This window comes from Musca domestica, unplaced genomic scaffold, assembly GCF_030504385.1.
Source record: "Musca domestica strain aabys unplaced genomic scaffold, Musca_domestica.polishedcontigs.V.1.1 90, whole genome shotgun sequence".
NCBI classification, from domain to species: Eukaryota; Metazoa; Arthropoda; class Insecta; order Diptera; family Muscidae; genus Musca; species Musca domestica.
The window spans coordinates 2,269,765-2,296,092 of record NW_026712436.1 but is presented as its reverse complement, the minus strand read 5'-3'; the positions used below and the strand labels follow the sequence as shown (position 1 = coordinate 2,296,092).

At 33.9% G+C, this 26,328-nt stretch overlaps 1 protein-coding gene across 1 annotated transcript in view; it reads left to right on the top strand.

Moving 5' to 3' along the window:
• The first annotated feature begins 13,557 nt into the window (after positions 1 to 13,557).
• LOC101891002 (G-protein coupled receptor dmsr-1-like) overlaps positions 13,558 to 26,328 on the top strand; it is a 93,427-nt gene continuing 80,656 nt past the window's right edge. Inside the window, exon 1 of the mRNA XM_059131943.1 lies at positions 13,558 to 13,744. The gene's annotated coding sequence lies outside the window, so the exon portion shown is untranslated. The remainder of the gene's footprint in view (positions 13,745 to 26,328) is intronic.

Below are 26,328 nucleotides of genomic sequence, written 5' to 3'. Positions count from 1 at the left end.
TGGCCCATTATCGTGCGAAAATGTCTGTGAAAAAATGATGCATAGTGAAGCAAACTGGGAAATGATAAGAGTTTTTGTCGAAGGTGTGTTAAGAGCCAAGAAAAAAGACCTTGACACAGCCGTCTAAGACACAACAGCGGAGCCTGGACGCAGGCGTAAAATTATGAGCAGAGTGAGCTACACTAAATAAGGGAACCACCTTGAAGTAATGGGAAAGCGGTGCCAAGGTGGAATACTTCCCGGGGTGGCAGGTGGTGGGTTTTTAGCCGGTAGCATTGGAGTCCGGCATAGGACGTTTTGTGACGACATCGTCTAATGCGTAAAGCATTTTCCCATCCCAACCCGCAAAAAAAAAAAAAAAAAAAATTATTATTATTATTATTATTATTATTATTATTATTATTATTATTATTATTATTATTACTATTATTATTATTATTATTATTACTAGCTGGCCCGGTCCGCGTTGCCGGCCCGTACTTTTTGTCTATTATGCATATTTATCAAAGCATAATTATTCAAAGATATGAATGATATAAGTGTTCGCGTACTGGTCGATTAAAAGGCTTTTTAAATACCTGTACCCATATTTAAGCCGTGGGCTTCAATATTTAAACCGTGGACTTCAAAGGTGTGGATGTGCTATACAAATCTATTAAAATGTATATATCAATCTTATCCCCATGTAAGGGATCAAATTAATTTTTAGTATGGTAAAAATCGTAGCATAATTTTCCATTCAAATGAGCAGTAATTTGGAATTTACTGTATTTTGTACACCTCTTAATTGAGGGTTGAATGAATTAAGAATAGCCAAAGTAAATTACTTTTTTAAAGCCATTAGCACCTCAGATTGTCCATTAGAGTTCTTATAAGTCCCTCTAACCATGTCGGTCTGTTTGTCCGCCAAAAAGTGGACTTGAGGGGGTACTATTATAGGGAAAAAATTCTTAAATTTGTAGATATGTTAAAATTTTTGTGTAAGATTTTCACCCCCAAATACACATTTTTAGCCAAATCCTTTGAAATATGGTAAAATCAGGAGGTACTTTTATATGGGCATTACTCCGTGACATCGACCTATATTGAAAACATTCTTCTAGCCCTTATAATCCAATATGACAAATAGAGACCAAATCAAAAATATAGCAGAACAACAACAACTGAAAAAAATTTCGCGTGATTTAAATGAGTAAAAATAGTTTTATCCACCATATTTTTCATCATAGTATAATTCAATGACGATTCAACAAATATTCGGTCCCGTGCTAATTTCATATATTTGTAATTTGTTCATGTTTCCACAATTTATTTCATATAGATGTATATCCCAAATATACGTTTCCAACCAATATTGTCTTGGGGGTTACAAATCCAATAGAATACAAAATTTTATTTTCTGACTACACATTATATGTGAAAGTGGACTTGGGTATACTCCAATGTGGGGACTTTACTTAAATAAATTCCCATGTGGCAATTATCTGTATGATGGTTCCCTAACCCCTTAGAGACAATGATGCCAAATATGGGCCAAGCAATGAAAAAAGTGGCCAAGACCCCAAAAATAGCTTAAATCATATGATGGTTATATAAATATGAAATCGGGATGTACCCTTATCGTGAGTTATGATCGATATCATGACCTGCAAAAGTGGTTTAAGGTATCTTGAATGTTTGTGAAGAATTTCTGGAAGGATAGAAATCCTTTTCTTACTAAGAGTCTCATTCGCTCTACTATTTTCCACCCTTTATATTTGGTATTTTACTGATTGTACTCCCAAAGAATTTTGCATTGGACGGATTATTGTTACATGAAAGAAGTAGGTCCACGCTTTGAAATGAGCTCCATTTGGCTTTTTCTGTCATTTTTGGTTGTTTAAATGTGTTCGCATCTTCCATCTGAACCACGATGTCGGCCCTGTAATCGAAAATTAGATGTCAGTTAACATCGTATTTCGCACTTATTTCATTTTTTTTTTTTTTTTTTTGGTGAAAAATTGTATATAGTGAAAAATTATTCTTTATTTTGTTCACAAAAAATCCACTGAATTCAATATGATAATACAAATTGAAAAAAATGACAAAAGAAGAATAACAAATTGAAAAAATCTTCAACCTGTTCGCTGATTTATTACAGCAAATGTTTAAAGACCATTACTATCATTTTAAAATTCGATTCCACTGAAAATTTTTTCGATTTTTTCCCGATTTGAGAATTTTTGCAATGAGATCTCTTTTCCGTGATTTTTTTTAGCTATTTTGACAAAGTAATTATTTTTTAATTAATAATTATCTTTCTTTTGGTGTGACCGCGTTAAATTATTTCGATATCATCTATTCCGTTTCGCCACCATATAATTCCATGTAACCCGCCATCAATTTCAATTTTCAAGAAATCAAGTCGATTAAATAAATTGGTATTAATATTTGAATTCAAAAATAAAATATAAAAAACACTACAAATGTACATTAGAAAAAAGTAAGTCAAAATGGAAAAAAATCATACAAAATAAAACATTACTATTGTACATTTGAAAAGTCAAAATGAAAATGTTAATATATCACATTTTTACGCGATTTTTCTGGATATTATCCTTTTCGGAGAGGAGACAACTCCGAATTTGTGTGAATCGTTAAAATCAGTCCAGCTGTTCTTAAGTTATAAGCGTAGTAACTAACACAACTTACATTTATATATATAGATTATTATTATTATTATTATTATTATTATTATTATTATTATTATTATTATTATTATTATTATTATTATTATTATTATTATTATTATTATTATTATTATTATTATTATTATTATTATTATTATTATTATTATTATTATTATTATTATTATTATTATTATTATTATTATTATTATTATTATTATTATTATTATTATTATTATTATTATTATTATTATTATTATTATTATTATTATTATTATTATTATTATTATTATTATTATTATTATTATTATTATTATTATTATTATTATTATTATTATTATTATTATTATTATTATTATTGTTCACGGATAAGTGTGTATGGTTGGTCTATCTCTCTCTCTCTCATTTACACTTAGTTATAATTTAGGTTAAGTCATATTATCACAACTAGTTCTTAAGAAATGTTTTTAATAAATAAATTCAGTGTCTTACAAACGCTCAAACGGAAAAGACGTTTGGTCTTTTAATTGATCCCAATTTACAATTATTATTATTATTATTATCATTATTATTATTATTATTATTATTATTATTATTATTATTATTATTATTATTATTATTATTATTATTATTATTATTATTATTATTATTATTATTTATTAATTATTAATTAATTAATTTATTTTTTTTTTTTAGTTATCAAATTCTTTCCAAACGGTGGAGGGTATTCGGGCCGAACTTACCGCTTTTTCACTTGTTAATCGCTCAAAGATCGCTTTAAGAAATGTGAAAATACAAATCTTTTACTGTGTGTTTCTCATATCATTACCTTGTGTACGTGAAAATCTATGTAATATTGAAAAATTGAGGAACATTAAAATGTTATATACAACAATGCCGATTTTTAGCCTTGAAATTCTGTACACCCACGCATAAACTTTTACATTGTATGGGTATTAAATTTCATGACATATACCAATGTCATTAAGAAAAAAGTATAGATTTTCCAAAAGAAAATTGACCAAATGCTTTTAAAAAAATAATGATTAACCTTGAAATTGAACCTTAATATCAATCAAAATACAAAAACATAATTTTTCAAATTAAAGTATTATGGCTTCGACAAGCCAAAGAAAAGAGTATTATATAAAATTACCTAATGGAAAACATATTAGTTATTCATAAGGCTACATAAGTAGATATTTTTCTAATTCGAAGGAGCCTATTTTTAAAATTTTAAACTTTCCTTTCTTTTGTATTTTTTGTTTGTTTAACTTTCTCCACACCACAAAAAACAAGCAACAACAACAATTGCAAATTTTTGTAAAAATAAAAAAGAACAATAAATATTCCACCTAAGAAAATATTTTATCGAAAACAAACAATTGTTGTAAAAATAAGCTGAAAGTAAAACATGTCTGTCATTCAGCTAAGGCAATATACACAGAAGGCACATATGTATATAAGACGCCACGTGTGCATACGAGAAGGGGAGACGTATATTCAGTTACACATGCAAATTTGTATTTTATGTGAAAAAAAATATGACAAGTGTTAATAACAGACGTTTTAAAGACTGTATGATAAAATTGTGATGAAAATGTATGCGTATGCTCGTACGAGGAGATAATTGTAGGACATTTTATATACGTACATACGAATGAATGCAAATTGTAAGGCTAAACAGCAGCCGCCTTCAGTATAGGTGAAAGAATTGATCAGCTAGTCTCTTCATACAAGAAACAAGTAAAAAAACTCTAAGTTCGGGCGGACCGAATTTTGAATACCCTCCACCATTTGGAACGAATTTGGTAATTTTCAAAAACAATGCAATTCTGTTAAAATCTTAAAAATACCGAATGTAGCTGTTATATTTTGGTCTATACTACGTGGACCTACGTGGTCTATACTATACACAGACCTGCATAGGTAAAATTGGCCATAAGCCTTTACAATATTCAAATGCGACACTTAAAAGAATGGGTAATAATGTAGCTAAAATCATCAAACTACCGAATATCGGGAGGTACCGTTATATGGGGGCTATACGAAGACGTGGACCTGCACAGACAATTTTCTGTCTTAGGCTGTAGTATCCATTACGATTTTCAAACACAAAATTTGAAACATTTGCGGCGAATAATGTCGCTTAAATCACCAAAATACCGAAAATAGGAAGGGGCCATACGAATACGTGGACCTGCACAGACAATCTCCTGTCATAGGCTTTAGCATCCATTGCGAACATGAACTACCAAATTTGAAACAATTCCAGTAAATAATGTCGTTTAAATCATCAAAATACCGAAAAAAGGGAGGTACCATTATATGGACCAAAACGTGGACCTACATGACCCATTTTCAATACCAAAAGTCCTATAGACATAATGTATATCTGAGTAAAATTTTGTCAATTGAATTTTATGCTATTCAAGAATATATATACTAAAATGTATATTTTGAGGTGTTACAAACGGAATAACAAACTTAATATACCCTCCATGCTATAGTGGAGGGTATAAAAAAAGAAAAATGGAGAGCTTCCACTAATCTGTAGTTGTCCAAAGGTAGGAAAGGATACAATGAGGTACGAAGGATAAAATATTGTGCGAAATATCACTATTCGAATTGACTAAAAACATTTTATTCCAAATAAAAGAATTAATCACTAAAATATGGAATATCCAGCAAAAAGGGTAACTCAGGTCTGATCTGCTTATATTCCAAGGGATTTCCAAAAAAAAAAAAAACAAAATCCAACCCGAAGAAATCGGTTTATCGTTAAAATTCATCTGTGTATTCTTCTGTAATTCCCATAGCTTTCAAATTATTATCTCAATCTTGAATTGTATTAAATTTCAACAAAATAATGTGAGACCTTTTTCCCATATTCTATAGCCGTACATTCAAGCGAATAACAAAAAGCTACAATTTTACGTTGACAAAAACGTATCTATGTACTTTCGTTGTTTCCCAGAGTTATAGGCAAACAATAAACTCCTCGCTATTTACCCCCATCCCCACAAGGGAGGGTCTGGGCTTTAACGCCGAGACGAAAAAACCAAATAATTCAAATAAAGGAAAGCCGCTTGTTGGCATTCGGTAATTTAATAAACAGAAACAATGTGTTTCGGCTTTTGGGTTACCACCCACGAAACTTTTGTTTGATTTATTGAATTATAATTATTTCGGAGAAAAGAAAGCACAGCAAAATAGAAGGCCGTACAACTCTGCCACCTACATACGTAAATATTTATGTACATACACATATATTTCAATAAACAGTGTAAAAAGTAAGCAACTGTTAGGGCTGGTGGGTTTTGCTCTTGATATGGTAGAACAAAATTGAATTATAATAAATAAATAAAGGAATGGGCTAACACACACACATCATGTGAAAATATTTTGGTACCGAGAATCTGAGAATCAGAAAAACGGAGATAAATTGGCAAAATGTGAATAAATATATCCCGATTTTCCTTGAGAACCATACATTTTAAAATTAAACAAGTAAAAATTTCTTTTATATCCTCTATTGAAGATGGATAGTGCAATGTGATCGGAACTTAAAAACCAGTAATCGGGCGGTTACGTCCAAAATTTAGACGTTTCTTTGTTAAGATTTCAAAATATCATATTACATATTAGATATTGGATACATGAACTTTCACGTGGAAATTCCGCCTAATCAGAACCCGGAACCTTCAATATACCGAAACTCTAAATATACCGAATACGAAACAATAGAGATGGAGATGGTTTTGAAAATGTGTACTAAGTGTGCGAACTGTTCTAAGTGGTACTAAATTTGGAACAGTTAGGTTTAGAGTAAACAGATGGAGTTAAAATTCGAAGTTTTGGTTATTTGTTTTAGGTTTCAGAATTAAAGTTGTTTTTGAAAATGTGTACCAAAATTACCCAATGGTACTATGTTTGGTACAATTTGCTATTGGGGGAACATATAGTGCTTAAAATCTGAAATATGGTATTAGGGTAGTTGTTCATGTGTAGCCAGACAAACGGAGGTGATTTCGGAAATGTGTACTATAATTGTACGAAAAGTACTGAATGGTACAATATTTAGTATTAAGTAAAGGCATAGAGATATAATTCTGGAATTTGATATTTAGATTACTGATGATATCTTTGTTTGAGATTTCGCTGTGATTTGGAAATTCGTCCTTTATTTTCATTAAAATTACTAGATAGTACTAAATTTGCTATTGTGAGAAGTAATAGAGCTAAAGTCCCCAAATTTGATATGGATGTCGCTGTTGGTGTCTGTGGTTATGGTTTTGAAAAGTGTACCATAATGGTACGAAAAGTTCTTAGTGGGTACTGGGTGAAGCAATGGAGCTGAAGTCCAGAAATTTGATATTGAGGTCCTGTTGGTATCTGGAATCCAGATATTTAGGTGGTTTTGAAAATGTGTACCAAAATTGGTGCGAAAAATGCTAATTGGTAATAAATAGAAATAAAATTATGAAATTTGATATTTAGATTACTGATGGTATCTGTGTTTAAGATTGGGCTGTAGTGTGCAATTTTGCCTTCATTTGTACAAAAAGTACCAAATGGGGCTGTAGTGTGCAATTTTGCCTTCATTTGTACAAAAAGTATCAAATGGTACTGAGTTTGGTATCGGGTGTAGGGATAGGCTGGAATTCATAAGTTTGATCTTGAGGTCTTTGTTAGGATCTGGAATTGAGATATGGTTTTGGAATTTTGGGAATTGCGTTCTATATTTGTACGAAAAGTACTAAATGGTACTAAATTTGGTACTAGGTGAAGCAATATAGTTGAAGTCCTCAAATTTGATATATTTGTCTCTGTTGGTGTCTGCGGTTAATATATGGAGCTTGTTTTGGAAATGTGTACTATAATTGCATGAAATGTACCAAGTTGTACTAAAATTGGAATTGGGTGAAAAGATAGGACTAGAATCCCGAAATTTGACATTGAGGTCTCTGTTGGTATCTTGGATTGAGATATGTAAGTTTCTGTGGTTAAGAGAAGGAGATGGTTTTGGACATTCCTGCTATAATTTTACTATATGGTACTATATTTGGTAATGGGTGATATTTTAGAGATGTAATTGAATATAAAGGTTAATGTTGGTATCTGCGATTGAAATACGAAAATTGTTTAGGAAATGCATACTTTAACTGTAAGAAAGTACTAAATGGAACTACGTTTAGGATTGGGTGCAGGGATAGAGCTGGAATCTTGAAATTTCATATGGATGTCACTATTGATGACTATTGTTGAAAGAAGGAGGCGTGCAATGAACGTACGAAATGTGCAAAATGCCACAAACTGTGCCGTTGGTTATTAGGATAAGGATGGTTAAGGAGGCGTTTTGGACATGCGCAGCAAAACTTTAAGAAAAGTGTGATGATATCGGTTTGAGTCTTAGGATAGAGCTGTAATTCTGAAATGTGATATGGGGTCCATTGTTGGTACATAGGTTTAAGAGAAGGTGGGGGATTTGTGAATGCGTACTATAATTAATCGAAAAGTACTAAATGGTACTAAATTTGCCATTGAGTGGACGGATAAAGCTTAAAACCTGAAATTTGATATTGAACCCCGAAATTGATATCGAACACTAAAATTTGTTATTGAGGTCCCTGCTGGGATTTAGGATTTGGACGTTGAAGTTATTTTAGACAGAAAAATTGGATGCGTGTTTACCGATATGCTCTTCGGTAAACTTCAAATAGAAAGATTTTGAAATTTTTTATACCGGTTTCGTTCCTAAAATAAAAAACTCTCTCGAAATTAAGACAAAAATCTCCACCCCCGGAAAAAAGAAGAAAATTGAATTGAAAATTTCCTGTAAAAAATTTCATTTAAATACCGAATATTGGGAGGTACCGTTATATGGGTGCTGTACGAACACGTGGACCTGCTTACGCGAATTTTTTGTTATAGGCTGTAGTACCCATTACGGTCTCTAATGTCTCGAATAGTGGGAGGTACCGTTGTATGGGGCTATACTAAAACGTGGACCGACATGGCCCATTTACGAACTTAACCTGCCTACTGGCAAAATATATATTTGTGCAAAATGTTAGCCTGCTATCACAATTCGTTCCGAAGATATCGTGATTTCAACTTACAGATGGACTTAGAATTTTACGCTGATCAAGAATATATATGCTTTGTTGGGTCTACCATGAGTATTTCGAGGAGTTACCAACGGGATGACACAAATGCCATAGAGTTTTTGATAAACTAGACTTATGACGATGAGTATAGTACACTGATCACTAACTGGTGTTATGTCATTATTATCTAAAACATGACTTCGTTTTGGCAATCAATTATTTAAAAACGGGTCCATGCTTATCAAAAAGTAATTGGTTGGTTTTTATCGGTGTGCTTTAGAAAAGTTGTGTATGAGTGATTTTCTCTCAATTTAACTTATTAGTGGCCAAATTGCATTATTAATGGCATGGCATTTCTCATAATTTCCCTCAATTAACTTTAGACTTATAAAGGGTTTAACGTAAACCCATTTCACTTTATTTCCACAAAAAAAAAAAATAAAAATAATAAAAAAATCTTCTTTAATTGAATTTTCCCACCAAACCTGTTTCAAAACTTAAAAAAATCTCTATCATTTTATCCTCAAAACATAATTAAAATGGCGATTTTGTAATTTGTACACAATGGAACAACAATTACGGGATATTTAGTGCTTAAGAATGCAGACATCCTGCTTTCATTTATTTCCGCAGCCGCTCACACGAACACATACACAAGTATTCTTTTATAACGTTTTTACCTTGAAATACGAACTTATTGTCGTGTGATAACGGCTATTGTTAGAACGAGAGATAATATTGTTTGGTGTCCTTGGCAGCGTCACTACATCGGCTGAATTCATCATGGAAATTTTATCTATTTCAGAGGGGATTTTTTCTGCCTTGCCAAAGAATTCATTCTGAGAAGGCAAACAAAAAGAGTAGACCAGACACAGTGGGGATACAGAATGCAAAACCTTTTCAAAAACACAACACTAGTGGGCGCCCTATAGAATTCTGGCAGTTTTATAATTGCATTTGTAGCATGCTGGGAAACTCGTTTGGTATGCGATTTAAATGAAGGTGAGTTTATGAGATGATGGATGGCATACATCCACTTTTTGTCAGCGAGATTTGGGGAGATGTATGAATAGAATTCGGCTAAATTATTTCCGTTCTTAAATGAGTTTTTAATTTCAAAGTGTAAACTGTAAAATACAAAACAACATTCAACAAGTAAAAACAAGTAAGCAAAGGCTATAGTCGTGCGGGGCCGACCATGCGATACCCTACAACACTACAATATGTTCTTTCGTTTTTGAAATAATGTTCGAATTCCCTTTATATCCAAATCCATTTTGGAAGATTTCGTTTTTGAAATAATGTCAAAGAGCTCTGCCCAGAGGTTACCCTTAGTATTTTGACTCGGAGAATTTGGCCAATTTTTACGCACTCCGGAGTGTCAAAACAATTTCACACGAAAGTTGTGGTCCATTTTACAGCTAAATATAATCCAATGGTCATCCAAAATGCTTGACTTCTTCCCTGTCCTTAACTCTCTTCCGATGCGAATTCCGTGTCGATACGTTTTCAATTGTGCCCTATACAGCGGCTTTAAAATTAGAAATAATTAATTTTTTTAGTCCATTTGCACATATAAACGTACATCTTAACAATAATAGGCTTTAGGTCTGACGCTAACCCTTCTCCCATGCAAAATTTCGTGAGGATCGGACGATAATTGGGACATTCATGTAATATCCTCAAAACGTAGTGTTGGGGGTGTAAAAATTTAGAAAATTCAACATTCAAAATTGTAAGTCAAATTGAAAAAATCGCATGCGATAAAAAATATGACAAAAATGGAAAAAAATGAAACAAAATATATAACTTTTTTATTGGTATATTATCCCGCGATTTTCTTAGATTTTATCGTTTTTTGGCTAGAGACCATTCCGAATTGATGTAAATTGTGAAAATCGGCCCAGCGGTTCTTGATTAATAAGCAGAATAAATGCGATCAATTCTTTTACATATATATTGTAACTATTTTGCTATATATCCGATTTCATGGCTATTAGCATCAATGTAATGGTCAGAAGTGATCTTCTAATGTATTTTTGATTTGTTTGGGATTGAAAATATCCGCGGTTTAGTGAACATTATCCTATTTTCTTACATAAAAGTTAGGCTCTATTTTACCCGCTAATTATTGTCCGATTGCCGCCCAAATTAGTAGGTTTCTACCCAGTCCCAAACTCTAACTCCATGCTTATTTTCGCGTCGATTGGATCATAATATCAGGAAAATTTTCTGTATTTGGTCCATTTCAACCCCTAATCATCTCCAAAAACAATAGGGTTCTATTCTGACCTTAACCCCACCTCCATTTTCAATTTCGTGAGGATCGGTTCATAATTGCGACCTGTAGAGTGATTACAAATTAACATGAACAGAAGGACAGACGGGCGGACGGTCATACATAGCTAGATCGACTCAGCTCGGCGAGATAGGAAGATCCATATATACTTTCCTATGTGGGAAACCAATATTTCGAGGTGTTACATAATTTTTGACCCAATCAAACTTATACACATAGTGTTGTAGGGTATAAATATAAGTTCCACTGCACAGTGATTCAAAGTCGTTTCAGCAAACTGTGCACTTTTAGAACAGCTTGAGGTATCCATAAAGTATTCCGCAATCATGGAAATTTTGGCCGCAGACCTTAGATATTCAAACAGGACTCAGCAACATCGCACTCAGCACACCACCCAAGAATGGTTACTAAATAAGGTTACCCGCTTCATTTCCAGCGCACAATGGCCACCAAAATCTCCGGATACTAATCCGTTGGATTATTGTGTCTGGAGTATTTTGGAAAGCAAGGTTAGCACTAAAAAATACCAAAATGTCGATCACCTCAAGCAAGCGCTTCACCGGGAATGGACCAAAATACCGCAGAGCAACATTCGGGCAGTGTATGATGGTTTCATTGGCCGCTTGAAGACCATATGTCGTACCGAAAGTGACCAAGTCGAACAAATCTAAACTTATTCTAAAATTTGATGCTATTTCCGACATCTTTTGCTTTCATTCAATTGCAGTTTTTTATCACATATAACTATACCTCCCGATATTCGGTAATTTGATGATTTTAGAAACTTTTTTTAATAACATTGTCTGTCATATAAGGGTTTTTATTTGGCAGGAATTTTTCGATGGATTTTTTTTTTGTTTTTATACCCTCCACCATACCATGGAGGGTATATTAACTTTGTCATTCAGTTTGTAACTACTTGAAACACTCATGTCAGACACAACAAAGTATATATATTCTTGATCAGCGTAAAATTCTAAGTCGATTTAGCGATGTCCGTCTGTCTGTCGGTCTGTCTGTCCGTCTGTCTGTCTGTCCGTCTGTCTGTTGTAATCAAGATATCTTTCGAACGAATTGAGATAGATGTCTAAAATTTTGCACACGCGTTTATTTTTCCAGTAGGCAGGTTAAGTTCGCGAATGGGCCATGTAGGTCCAGGTTTTCATATAGCCCCCATATAACGGTACCTCCCGATATTCGGTATTTTGATGATTTTAGCGACATTATTCACCGAAATTGTTTCAAATTTGGTATTTGAAGTTCAAAATGGATACTACAGCATAAGGCAGAAATTTGTTTGAACAGGTCCACGTCTTCGTATAGCCCTCATAAAAGGGTACCTCCCAATATTCGGTATTTTCATGATTTAACGACATTATTCACCGGAATTGTTTCAAATTATGTATTTAGAGTTCGTTGTAGGAACTACATTCTGTGACAGAAAATTGTCTATACAGGTCCAGGTCTTCGTATAGGCCCCATATATCAGTACCTCTCTATATTCGGTATTTTGACGATTTTAGGTACAATACCCACCGATATTGTTTGAGATGTGGTATTTGAAGTTCGTAATGGATGCTACAGCCTGTGACAGAAAATTGTCTATGCAGGTCCAGGTCTTCGCACAGCTCCGATATAACGGTACCATCATATATACGATATTTTGATGATTTTAGCTACATTATTCACCGTTTATTTCAAGTTTCGAATTTGAATATGGTAATGTCTTATGACAAACAAGGCATATGTAGTCCTACGTCGTATAAATCCCAAAATAACGGCTATATTTGGTATTTTTAATATTTTAACAGAATGTATTAAGGATTTTATTTTTTGAAAATTTCCAAATTCGTTCCAAAAGGTGGAGTGTATTCAAAGTTCGGCCCGGCCGAACTTACTGCTTTTTAACTTGTTAATTTTTCAAGCTCCTTCCGTATGATGGAGGGTATTAAAAGTTCGGCCCTGGTGAACTTAGGTGCTTTTTCACTTACTTAATATTGATGAAATCCTGACGTTTAGGTAAGAAGTACACTTGTGATGTATTCTGTATTTAGGCTTGTTATTTGACTTGTTGCGATCCCCTAAAAAGGAACTTTTTAAAAAAAATCAAAAAAAGTTGTGGAAGAGGGGGAATATGACCACTCTATTGGGGCTACTTTGCGATATAAACGCCGATACACGTGTCATCTATTTAATATAACCGCTTCAAAATTGAGGGATGTGCACGAATATAACTTTCTTAAAAACTCGGATCCTTAAGATCTATGAAAACACATCCAGAATATTTGTTACTACCAAGAAAAGCCAAAACACATTTTTGATTACATTTCAAGTGATTTACAAGCTAAGTTCCTTAAAACTCATCCGTACGAGTATTTGATTAAACCGTCCGATAGCGGTGTTATTTGAGAACTGTAACAAAGACACTTGTACACACTTATCTACTTCTAGTTCGAACTTACCTATATTTGTTAACTTTCATTTCAGGTTCGATTGCAAATAATTGGTTGGGTCGGAAAGGCACAGCAGCAGCAGCAAACTAAAGGATATTTACACATGTCCTCGAAAGGCAAACTTTAATCAATCAACTTTTATTTTGGGGAGTTGCTCAACAAATCAAACAACAACCCTGTTGGCTACAATTGTCCCAAGAAAATAGAAACAAAAACGTAAGTATGATACCACATAGATAGAGTTTTCTTTCTGGATAAATTTTGAGTGATACATTCAGATCGTTTCCTCCCTTTCGAGAAGAGGTTGAAAAGCGAGATAAAAAGGAAAATGTTCCGAGCAGTGTGATTACACTCACTGGCTGATTAAAAAGGAAAAGCTTGTTAATGAACACCTTTGTGAAATTTCAACCTCAAAAGAACTTAAGCAGATGTTGGCGGGCGTTTTAAATGTGAGAAGGTTTCTGTTTTTTTTTCTTGAAAGATGTTTCCAAAATGTCTGGGTATCATCAAAAGAATTGTTGCCTTTTGTTGGTTGTATTTTTTTTTTTTTTTGTTACCACATTCATTCTAATGCCCACAGAGAGCATCGACAGATGACACATTGGCGTAGACATACGTGGGCATTTGATCCCAAATCACTTAAGGATATGATATTCTGACATATTTCAAGTTTTTGGCCAATTTAAACATGAATTACATTAAATTCGGGTTGCATTTTCCCCAACTACGCCAATGTCTGGACATAACTTCTGACCTTTAGCCAGTATTGAGTATTGTATTATTGAATCGCCACAAAGAGTATTTATTTTCCATTAAGGCAAAAATAAATTCTCATGTCGAGAATTGCAAAATGCATTTGGTGCAATAATAAATGATGCGGCATTATTTCGTATTATGTAAATAAATGATGAAATGCGAACGATGATTAAATTTCAGTCATCAAGTCGTAAATAAAAGAGAAAAAATATTGTGAATATTTAAAAATGGAGAGAAAAGTTTTATCATGTGAGAAAATTTCGTAATTCCCAAGAAAGCAAAATGTGACTGACGGACTCATCAATGCCCAAATGAAACAGCTGATGCTAGAATTTTAAAGTTATAGGTAAGTTTCAATTTGGGAACTGAGAGGCGAGATTGCTAGTTTTTTTGAAATTTCATACTATAACGATACGTAAAAATTTTTTGAGGCATTGTACATAATATATATTCTTGATCAGCGTAAAATTCTAAGACGATTTAGCCATGTCCGTCTGTGTGTCTGTCTGCCCGTCTGTTGTAATCACGCTATCTTTCGAACAAATTGAGATAGAAAATTTTGCACGCATGTATATTTTGCCAGTAGGCAGGTTAAGTTTGTAAATGGGCCATGTAGGCAAAAGTTATCATATAGCCCCCATATAACGGTACCTCCCGGTATTCGGTATTTTGATGATTTTAGTGACATTATTCACCGGAATTGTTTCAAATTTGGCATTTGAAGTTCGTAATGGATACTACAGCCTAAGACAGAAAATAATCTGTGTAGGTCCACGTCTTCGTATAGCGCCTATATAACGTTACCCCCTACATTCGCTATTTTTGATGATTTTAGCGACATTATTTACCGGAATCGTTTCAAAGTTGGCATTTGAAGTTCGTAATAGATGCTGCAGCATAAAACAGAAAATGGGCCATGTAGGTCCACGTCTTCGTATAGCCCCCATACAACGTTACCCCCTATATTCGGTGTTTTGATGATTTTAGCTACATTATAAACAAATTTTTCTTCAAGTTTCGCATTTAAATATTGTCGTATAGGCATTCGGTATTTTTAAGATTTTAACAGAATTTTTAACGGATTTTGTTTTATTTATTTATTTATTTATTTTTTTTTTTTTTTTTTTGAAATTGTCAAATTTGTACCAAATGGTGGAGGGTATTAAAAGTTCGGCCCGGCCGAACTTACTTTTTTACTTGTTACATTGTCAAAACTAACATATTTCCATAAATCCAACCGTCAAGAAAACTTGGCATATTTCCCAACTCAAAAATTAAAGGAAACTTTGCGGCGAATTGGAAAAATTGCTTATTTTTTCAGAAATAAACAAGTTTATAGTTAGTTATTTAAATTATATTTTTTCATGGTACATATTGAATATATTATTATTTAGAGACTCACAACTAAGATTGATCTGGAATGATTCTGATTTTGACACTTTCACAAAAGAATGAAGTATAAAGGGAGATTTTGGCTTGCATTAAATACGTGTCAAATAAGAGTAAACCAGTAAGGAAAAGTCAAAAGTCGGGCGGGGACGACTATATGATACCCTACACCACTATGCATATTTAGTAGAGCCCCGTAGCAAAAACAAAAAAAATATTTCAAGTAGATCATAACACCTATCAACATTTGGCTTTAGAGCGGTTATAGTTTGATTTCTGAGGGAATTAATATATGGAAGGCATATCCAATTCTGAATCGATTTTCACTAAATAAAACACATTTTAATTTTTTATATCTAATTACATTGCCATAGAATGCATGATATTACTTCGGGAAGTATCATATTAAAATAACATGTATCGGAGCAGAGTTGCACAAAATGGAAACGTACGTCCCGAAATTTACTCCACCTGGGCAGATATTAGCCATTATTTGCACAATAAACCTGGAATCGTATTAAGGATATATTTGGGAGCTATATCCGAATCTTAGCCGTTCTCGATAAAATTTGGCAAAGATATTTCCGAGCTATATAAGATATCTGGTACCAAATATTGTTGGGGAGTGCATATTACAAGTGTGAGATACTTAAACACCAAATCGGACGAAACGTATATATGGGAGCTATAGCTATATCTGAACCGATTTTCACCAAATTTTACTTACTAGCTTATAGACTGAATTCGGTCGAATGTACCAAAATTCAGGACTTTTTGACAGATATTGGCCAATTAACCCCATATATATGGGAGCTACATCCAAATCTGAACCGATCTTGATAAAATTTGAAAGAGGTTTTTTCTGGGCTGTAACTGAAATCTGGGACCAAACATCACTATTGTGGAGGTGCATATTGCGAATGTGAGTGACTTAAACACCAAATCGGATGAAACACATATATGGGAGGTGTAGCTATATCCGAACCGATTTTCATTAAATTTCTAGACTGAATTCGGTCGAATATCTCAAAATTAGATCATTTGGGCTGATATTGGCTATTTGCTGCATAATAACCTGACATCGGTTGAAGATATATATGGGAGCTACATTTTAATCTGATTCGATTATCTACAGTTTCAATAGGGTTCGTCCTTGAGCCAAACAAATTTTGCTTGGAAAAAATTCATGTCAATCGGATAATAAATTCGACCTGCATTTTGTTCACAAAAATACATGGACAGACGGACAAACGGACTAACATGCATAAATCGACTCAGAAAGTGATTCTACGAAGTTCACCAAAAATAACTATGGGTCTATCTCGCTTCCTTCTCCATGTTACAAACACAAAGACATAATACCCTTACCACTATGTGGTGTAGGGTATGTAGATGTTGGCCGGAAAAATTAGACGAGAGAGCATTATATAAGATTTTATCTACTATGTGTTATCGAACAGGTGCAGCTGAAAATTTAGTACGATTTATGGAGTTTTGTTTTGAAAATTTGTCCAAAAAATATTGAACAAATTATGCATTTTGAGGGGTCATAGTTTTGAATATTTGAAACCCTTACATACGAAACAATTAAGCGGTTTTCCTCAAACTTTGTATGTCTCAATATTTTTAGCAACCACAGATGTGAATTATCTTTATAGATGTGAAAAAATCAGCGATTTTCTTTAATCATTGTGTTCCTTAATATTTTAATGAACCCTAGATCTACTGAAAATATGGGACATATCAACATTTTCTAAAAACTATAACATACCTTATATAAAACGAAGGAAGTAGTCAATATAGGACATACCTGGCTGGTCCTAATATTTATATCAGACTTAGGTCAAGTACGACGACTCCTTCGAAACCTCCGCCACAAAGGTTGAGCAGAGCAAAATATATTCAATTTGACATTATTGACATTCAATACATTAAAAAAGGCAAGTTTTTGTATTTTTTTCTGTCGGATGGTCATTGTTAAATCGATATAGAATACTGATCAATAATTTATATATATGAAGTTATAAATAAAACAAGTAAGCAAAGACTACAGTCGAGCGGGGCCGACCGTTGAATACCCTACAACACTATAATAAACGATACAGTTTATATAGGCGAGATACTCGAAAGAATTCCGCAATATATTGTGACAAATAATAAAAGAAAACCATCAGGTTCCCTTCTCTAATTTTCGAATAATAGCAACTTAAACTAATTTGCTCATTTCCAATTTATTTGTAGATGTTGAACGTAAATGGTCTTCCTAGATCTGGAACCAATATTTCCCAAAGACCTACAATCTCTCAGAAGTAGCAAAAGATTAACATTTATCATTGGTTTTTGACTGAAACGCATCTATATGAGATACAGACATTTGACTATATTCTTCAACGAAATCAGCGTTAACGAAATAGTCAGAAGTGCGTCTTTCCTGCATTTGTGAATTCTCCAAAAAGTCACTGGAATGGACATTTTCGTATTTTGTCTACAAAAGTTGGCAAACTATTTCACACATTGAATATTTTTGGATGGCCATCCGAAACTGCTTGGCTTTTGCAATGTCCGGTAACCCCCATTCAAATGTGCGTGAGGATCGGGCGATAATTACGACCTGCTGACAATTTTTCAGTTTTTTGGTTCATTTCAACCCCTAAATATATGGGGATCATCTCAAAAAAGAGTAGGCTTCTATTCTGACCCTCATCTTATTCCCATGCAAAATTTCGTAAGGATAGGGCCATAAATGCGATCTATATATGATATCCTGATATCCTAACTACTTAGTTTTGTTAGCTGTAGAAATATTACCAAATGTTTAATTCAAAATGAAAATATGCCAAAAATATGACAAAATTGAAAAAATATGAGAAAATTTTACAAAATCAATATTTTCATCTTTAGAGAGATATGTTTATGCGATTTTTTTAGACGTTTTTTCTTTCCTGCCAAGAGGCCATTCTGAATTAATGAGAACTGTCGAAATCAGTTCAGCCGTTCTCGACATATAAGAAATTTTTCAAGCATATCTTCTTTGATAAACATATATATCGCACATATTTTGCTATATATCCGTTTTGTTGGATGTTAACATCAATGTAAAGGTCAGAAGTAACCTTGTCATGGCTTTGTGATTTCGCCGGGATTTAAAATATTCGCGGTTTAATGAAAAATTTTGAATGTTTTCAACACAAAAGATATGGTCTTTTTTACCCGCTAAATATTATCCGATGGCCACCCAAATTGGTAGGCTTCTTCCCCGCCCTAAACTCTAGCTACAGCGAAATTCCGCGTCGATTGGTCTATAATTGCGACCTGTATAGCTACTGAAAAGTCCGAAATTTTTTCAGTATTTGGTCCATTTCAATCCCTAAACATTTGGCGAACATCTCCAGAAGAAATAGGCTTCTATTCTGCCCCTAACCCCACCTTCGTGCAAAATTTCGTAAGGATCGGGCCATAATTGCGACCTGTAGCGTGATTACAAATTAACATGGACAGACGGACAGACGGACGGACTGACATACATAGCTAGATCGACTCAGCTCGGCGAGCTAGGAAGATCCATATATACTTTCCTATATGGGAAACCAATATTTCGAGGTGTTACATAAATTCTGGCCCAATCAAACTTATAATACCCCCAACACATAGTGTTGTAGGGTATAATTACAATTTTAATCAAAATATCAATGAAAGTATGGTCAAGTGTATTAAAACTTAACATTTAATGAAAAATATCAATTCCTCTTTCATGTTTAAACTATATCCTCCCATAGCGAAACAATGATACTCACTCATATCACCATTCAACAAATTGTCCTCCCTCCCAATTACTTTATGTTTCTCCTTCTTTCCCCACAATTTCTCATTTTTCCTTCAAGCATGTCCAATCTAATCTTTGTTTGTGATTCTACTTTGTTGCGTGTTTATTATTAAATTTTACTAATAAAATAACCACACATAATGCCATTATCGTCACATTCAAAGGAAATGGAAAATTAAGTCTATAAAAATTAATGCAAACATTATGGAACAATGGCAACAGATACCCACTGCAGTGTTGTAGTGCCAATTTGGAGTTCCCACTTAACGGCACTCATGGTCATAAATAAGGATTCCATGTGGTTGTGTTGGTAATATACGTATGTAGGTGCGTGTGTGTGTAAGTATTCACACTTGGTGCGTAAGGAGAGAAAGAAAGAAAAAAAGCATATAGACAGATACGTGCAGTGACAGCAATTACCATATCACGCAGTATATTAAGATGTTCACTGTCTGTGAATTCAGAAAAAACAACAACAACAATAGCTGACAAGTTCATGATGACGATGATGATGTTGATGGAAAGACACAAAAGAAGATTCACATCTAAGAAGCAAAATAAAAACAAGATATAATGTATGCATTTAATGGCTTATTTTAAATAAGATATTTATAAATAAATATTTTAAGGTGTTTGCGATAAACAAAATCGCAATTTTTATATTGTAATAAATGCCTTTACAGTGAAAAAATACTTATCCCATGAGATTTTTTTTTACATTTGACTTACAATATTGAATTTTTTGTTTGGTAATCATACCCTACAACACTATGTGTTGGCGGTATTATAAGTTTGATTGGGCCAAAAATTATGTAACACCTCGAAATATTGGTTTCCCACATAGGAAAGTATATATGGGTCTTCCTATCTCGCCGAGCTGAGCCGATCTAGCTATTTATGTCCGTCCGTCTGTCCATTTTTATTTGTAATCACTCTACAGGTTGCAATTATGAACCGATCCTCACGAAATTGAAAATGGAGGTGGGGTTAGGGTCAGATTAGAACCCTATTGTTTTTGGAGATGATCGCACGATATTTAGGGGTTGAAATGGACCAAAAACAGAAAATTTTCCTGATTTTGCAGTTGCTCTATAGGCCACAATTATGAACCAATCGACGCGAAAATTTACATGGAGTTAGAGTTTGGGACTGGGCAGAAACTTACCAATTTGAGCGGCCATCGGACAATAATTAGCGGGTAAAATAGACCCTAACTTTTATGTTAGAAAATAGGAAAATTTCCACTAAACCGCGAATATTTGTAATCACAGCCAAATCACAAATACATTTAAAGATCACTTCTGACCATTACAGTGATGCTAATAGCCATGAAATCGGATATATAGCAAAATAGGTACAATTTATATGTAAAAGAATTTATCTTATTTATTCTGCTTATAAATCAAACACTTTGCCGATTTTCACAATTCCCATCAATTCGGAATGCTCCCTCGCCAGAAAAGAATAAAATCTGAGAAAATCGCGGGATAACATACCAATAAAAAAGTTGTATCTTTTGTTTAATTTTTTCCATATTTGTCATATTTTTTTATCGCATGCGATTTTTTCAATTTGACTTACAATTTTGAATTTTAAATTTTCTAAATTTTTCACCCCCCAACACTACGTTTTGAGGGTATTATATACATGTCGCAATTATCGTCCGATCTTCACGAAATTTTGCATGGGCCGAAATTGAAGCCTATAGTTCTTAGAAAGTGCATTTAGAGGTTTAAGTGGCTAAAAAAACTTAAATTTTTCTAATTTTGTAGTCGTTCTATAGGCCACAATTGAAAACTAATCGACACGGAATTTCGCATCGGAAGAGAGTTGAGGACAGAGAAGAAGTCTAGCATTTTGGATGACCATTGGATTATATTTAGCTGTAAAATGGACCACAACTTTCGTGTGCAATTGTTTTGAATACTTCACAACACTACGGAGTGCGTTAATATTGGCCAAATTCTCCGGGTCAAAAACCTAAGTGTAACCGCTAGGCTGGGCTCTTTGGCATTATTTCAAAAACGAAATCTTCAAAAATGAATTTGGATATAAAGGGAATTCGAACATATTGTAGTGTTGTAGGGTATCACATGGTCGGCCCGCACGGCTATAGCCTTTGCTTACTTGAATCTTTCTTACCTTACAACACAATATTTTGGTAGTCGCAATTATCGTCAGATTCTCAAGATATCTTGCATAAGGATAGAGTTAGGATCAAAATTAAAGCCTATTGTTTTTCAAGATGTATATTAGGGGTTCAAATGGACCTTTCCAAAATACTCCAGACACAATAGTCCAACGGATTGATATCAGGAGAATTTGGTGACCATTGTGCGCTGGAAATGAAGCGAGGAACCTCATTTTGTAACCATTCTTAGGTGGTGCGTACTGAGTGCGATGGTGTTCAGTACTCTTGGAATGTCTAAGGTCTACGGCCAAAATGTTTGCGTGCCCAAGGCTTTAATACACCCTCCAGAGTATTTTCGCGATAATATTCAACATTTATTCTGATGCCACTGTCGATTAATACGAGCGGAGAGCGACCATCGGCTGTTATGGCGGCCCACACCATCACCATGGCCGGCGCTTGAATTCTGGTGGCCAACCGAAGGTGCACATTTTCATTTTGTTTGTATACAAACTGCTGGACAATAAATGTTTTCTCATTGGAGAAAACCAAATTCGGCAGATCACCACTTTCGGCCAAGCGAAGAAACTTTTTAACTCTTTTGAGTCTATTTTCTTTCCGTTGCGGTGAAAGTTCTTGCAATTTTTGGAATTTCAATAGCTCGGGGTAAGCTCATTTTTCAATATTTGCTGAATGGAATATATGTTCAGCTCACGAGCCATTTTCGGCCACTGCGATGCTGTCACTTTTTTACTTTTCGAACCATTTCTACTGATGTTGCTGTTTTCTTTCGTCCACTTCCTTGACATCGGGCTACGCTACTAGTATCACGGTAACGAGCGATGATATAAGACACAAAAGATTTATTCACATTTAAATGCTGGAGTTCTCTAACGATAGCCACTTGTGATTTTCCTGCAAAATATAAAGAAATCAAACTATCACGCTTGAATTCCATCACAAAAAACATTTTTTTCTGGAAGATTCTCCCCAAACTGCTTTTGTACGCTTGTAAACAATGTAATGAGCTGTCACTAGAATAATTTAAACATATGTCGGATGAGTGGCTTAGAAATGACAGCAGTCTGAAATTGGTTGCAGTTTTTTCATCTCACCCTCATATCTCATATGTCAAGGTCTAAAAAATTATTAGTACCAGTAATCTTCAATTTAAAATTTTCTGTTCAATAATTAGCTCACATCAAAAATTTACAAATTAGCAAATCTCGTGAGAATGAATTAAATATTCAAGACATACACAATTTTTTCATTAGAAATCTTTTTTTTTTTTTCAAAATAAATTAAATTTCAAATATAAATAACAGCTATTCATTAGAAATATGCCGAAAACATGTTTTGCACAGACATGTTTTCCCATTTCAAACGGTTATACATTTGACAAGACACGAACCAAATTACATTGCATCCAGAAATTCCATTAATTCGCAAATTACCACCACCCACTTACACTAACAAATACGTGTAAATGCTTAGAAGGAAGCGGAATAAAGTAGTGTAATGACTAAGCCCTTTATCGGCAATGACACAACTCATCATCCAACTGGTACACGGAGTATGCCTCGAACTAACAACACGTTGTAAATAATTAACGACACAAATATAACCATTATCGTCATTACCAACGTCATTATCAGCAGCAGCAGCAGCAGCAGCAGCAGCAGCAGCAGCAGCCACAGCCGCAGCACCAGCACCAGTCGTCGTATAATAAAATCAACGTCATTATCATCAGTGCCAAGAACAACAGAAACAACAGCAGCAGAAGCCTCGAACGGCCTGACAGCACATCGAACATGAAAATCTATGTAAATGGGCTGGAATGGCCCTGTCGATGTTGAACGCCATGGAATTGTTTCGTCTTGTCATTGTATGCCATTATTTCGAATACTCTTGACAAATCACCTCGAGTCATGGCAATAGATGATGGGAAGTCACGAATCATTGATGTTATTATATGTATGTCCTGTATGAAGGAGAGAATGTTGTGAAATCAATCGGAAAAACATCACAGGCATTTAAGTCGAACGGGTGGGGGAAATGTATGTACAAGGTTATGTGAATGGTATTTAAGACAATGATTTGGTGAAAAAATCTTATCGTCTATAGGTGACAATTATTGGGAGAGAGTAAAGTATAAGTAAAAAAATAATATAGTAAGGAAAGGATGGAATTCTGTAGGGGTCATACGTTTTGTTATATTCCCCATATAACTCTACCTCCATATATTCGGTATTTTAATGATTTTAGCGACATTATTTATCGGATATGTTTGAAATTTCGTATTTGGAGTTCCTAATTGATACAGCAAGCTAAAACAGATATATGACTATGACTACCTCACTTGTTTCGGCATTTTTATTATTTTAGCGGCCTTATGTGTCGGAATCGTTTCAAATATCGTATTTGATATTTGGTCTAGGCCGATTTTAATGTTTTTTTATTTAAATTTCGCATTAGAAGTTCGTAGGCTATGACAAAAAATTGCAAGGTCATGTCTTCGCATAGCCCCCATATACCGCCCTATATTCGGTATTTTGCTTATTTCAGCGACCCTATTCACTGGAATTTTTTCAAATTTCGTATTTGAAATTCGTAATGGATATTACATCCTAATACAGGAAATTGTCTGTGCAGGTCCACGTCTTCGTATAGCCCCATATAACGATACCTCCCCATATTCGGCATTTATTAATGATTTTAGTGACATTTTCACCGGAATTATTTCAAATTTGCACTTCAACATAAGTATTACAGCCTGTGACAGCAAATTGAAATTAATTGAGAGTCCACGTCTTCGCGTGGTCCCAAAAATAACTGTAACTCCCCTAATTCGGTATTTTTAAGATTTAACGAAATGTTGTAAAGTCAATTGGAACAACATCAGAGGCATTTAAGTCAAACGGGAAGTAAGGAAGTGGTTCAAGATTTGGTAGGGGTCATATGTAAGTTGAAAGTTCTAAACATGATGATCTGCATAGAATCACTTTCTGAGTTGATTTATGCATGTCAGTCCGTCTGTCCGTCCGTCCGTCTGTCCATGTATTTTTGTGAAAAAAATGCAGGTCGCATTTATTATCCGATTAAGATGAAATTTTCCAAACAATATTTGTTTGGCCCAAAGACGAACCCTATTGAAGTTGGAGATAATCGGTAAAAATTAAAATATTGCTCCCATATATATCTTCGTCCGATTTTACTTTTATTGTGCACCAAACGTGTAATATCAGCCCGAATAGTATGGAATTTTGCACATACAAACAAATTAGGTCTGAAAATAAGTGTGCCAAATTTGATCGAAATCGGTTCAGATATAGCTATAGCTCCCATATATATTGTTCATCCGATTTGTTATTTTGGTCCTCCGCAGACGTAAAATGCACTCTGTAACAACAATATTTGGGGAAATGTATCAAATGCAGCTCAGAAATACCTTTGCTAAATTTTATCCAGATCGGTTCAGATTTGGATATAGCTCCCATATATAACTTCGTCCGATTTACCTTTTATTGTACACCAAACGTCTAATATTTGTCCAAATGGGATGGAATGTGGCACATACGACCGAATTGAGTCTAGAAGCTAGTATGCCAAATTTGGTGAAGATCGGTTTAGATATATATTGTTCATCCGATTTGTTTTATTTGTTACCCACAGCCGTAATATGCACTCCGTAACAACGATATTCATGGAAATATATCAGATATAGCTCAGAAATATATTTGCCAAATTTTATCGAGATCGGTTCAGATTTGGATATAGCTGATTTAAATTAATTTTGCTCCAAATGGGCAATACAAGTCCGAATTTAAAAGATACAAATGCTTCGGCATATTTCGTCTTTTCAACTTTATATTATAATTATAATCATAGCGTGTATGATTGAATTCTCCCATAAAAACTTTTAATTGTTATGTAGAGCTCAACTAACTAAGTAAAGTGGTGTAGGGTATCATAAAAATTTTGTTAGTATTCAAAATTCCAATTTTTTTCAGTTTGACAAAAAAATTTAATCACAACTTCATACATCGAACTAAATGTTCAGATTTTCAAGTTTTTATTTGTTATTCAAGTCGTTTCTTCTTCGAAGAGAAAAATAGAAAAATATTTAGTTTTTACAACAAAATGTCTTCAAAATCGTTCTATTCTTTAATCTATAACAAAATTAATACTATTTTGTACTTTTCGTACAATTGTAGGAAACATACTGACAGAGACCTTAATATCAAAGTTGAGGATTCCAGCCCTATCGCTTCAATCAATACAAAAAAGTACCTAATATAAACCACTTAGTACTCTTTGTACACATATCGGACGCATTTCCAAACCACAGTCAAATATCAAATACTGATACCATCAGTAATGTAAATATCAAAGTTCAGAAATGTATCTCTCTCCCTTCACCTAATATAGTACCATTCAATACCTTACGTTCAATTATAGTACACATTTCCGAACCCGTCTCCATATGTCTAGACTACGCGTGAACAGCGACCTTACTCCAAATTTCGAGATTCAAGTTCTAGCTGTTCACTCTAATACCAAATTGTACCAAATATAGTACTATTTAGTACTTTTCGTGCACTTGTAGTACAAATTTCCAAACCCACCTCTTTATCACAAACCTACCACCAAGAGGGACCTCAATACAAAATTTCAGCTTCATCTTTTCACCCAAATATAGTA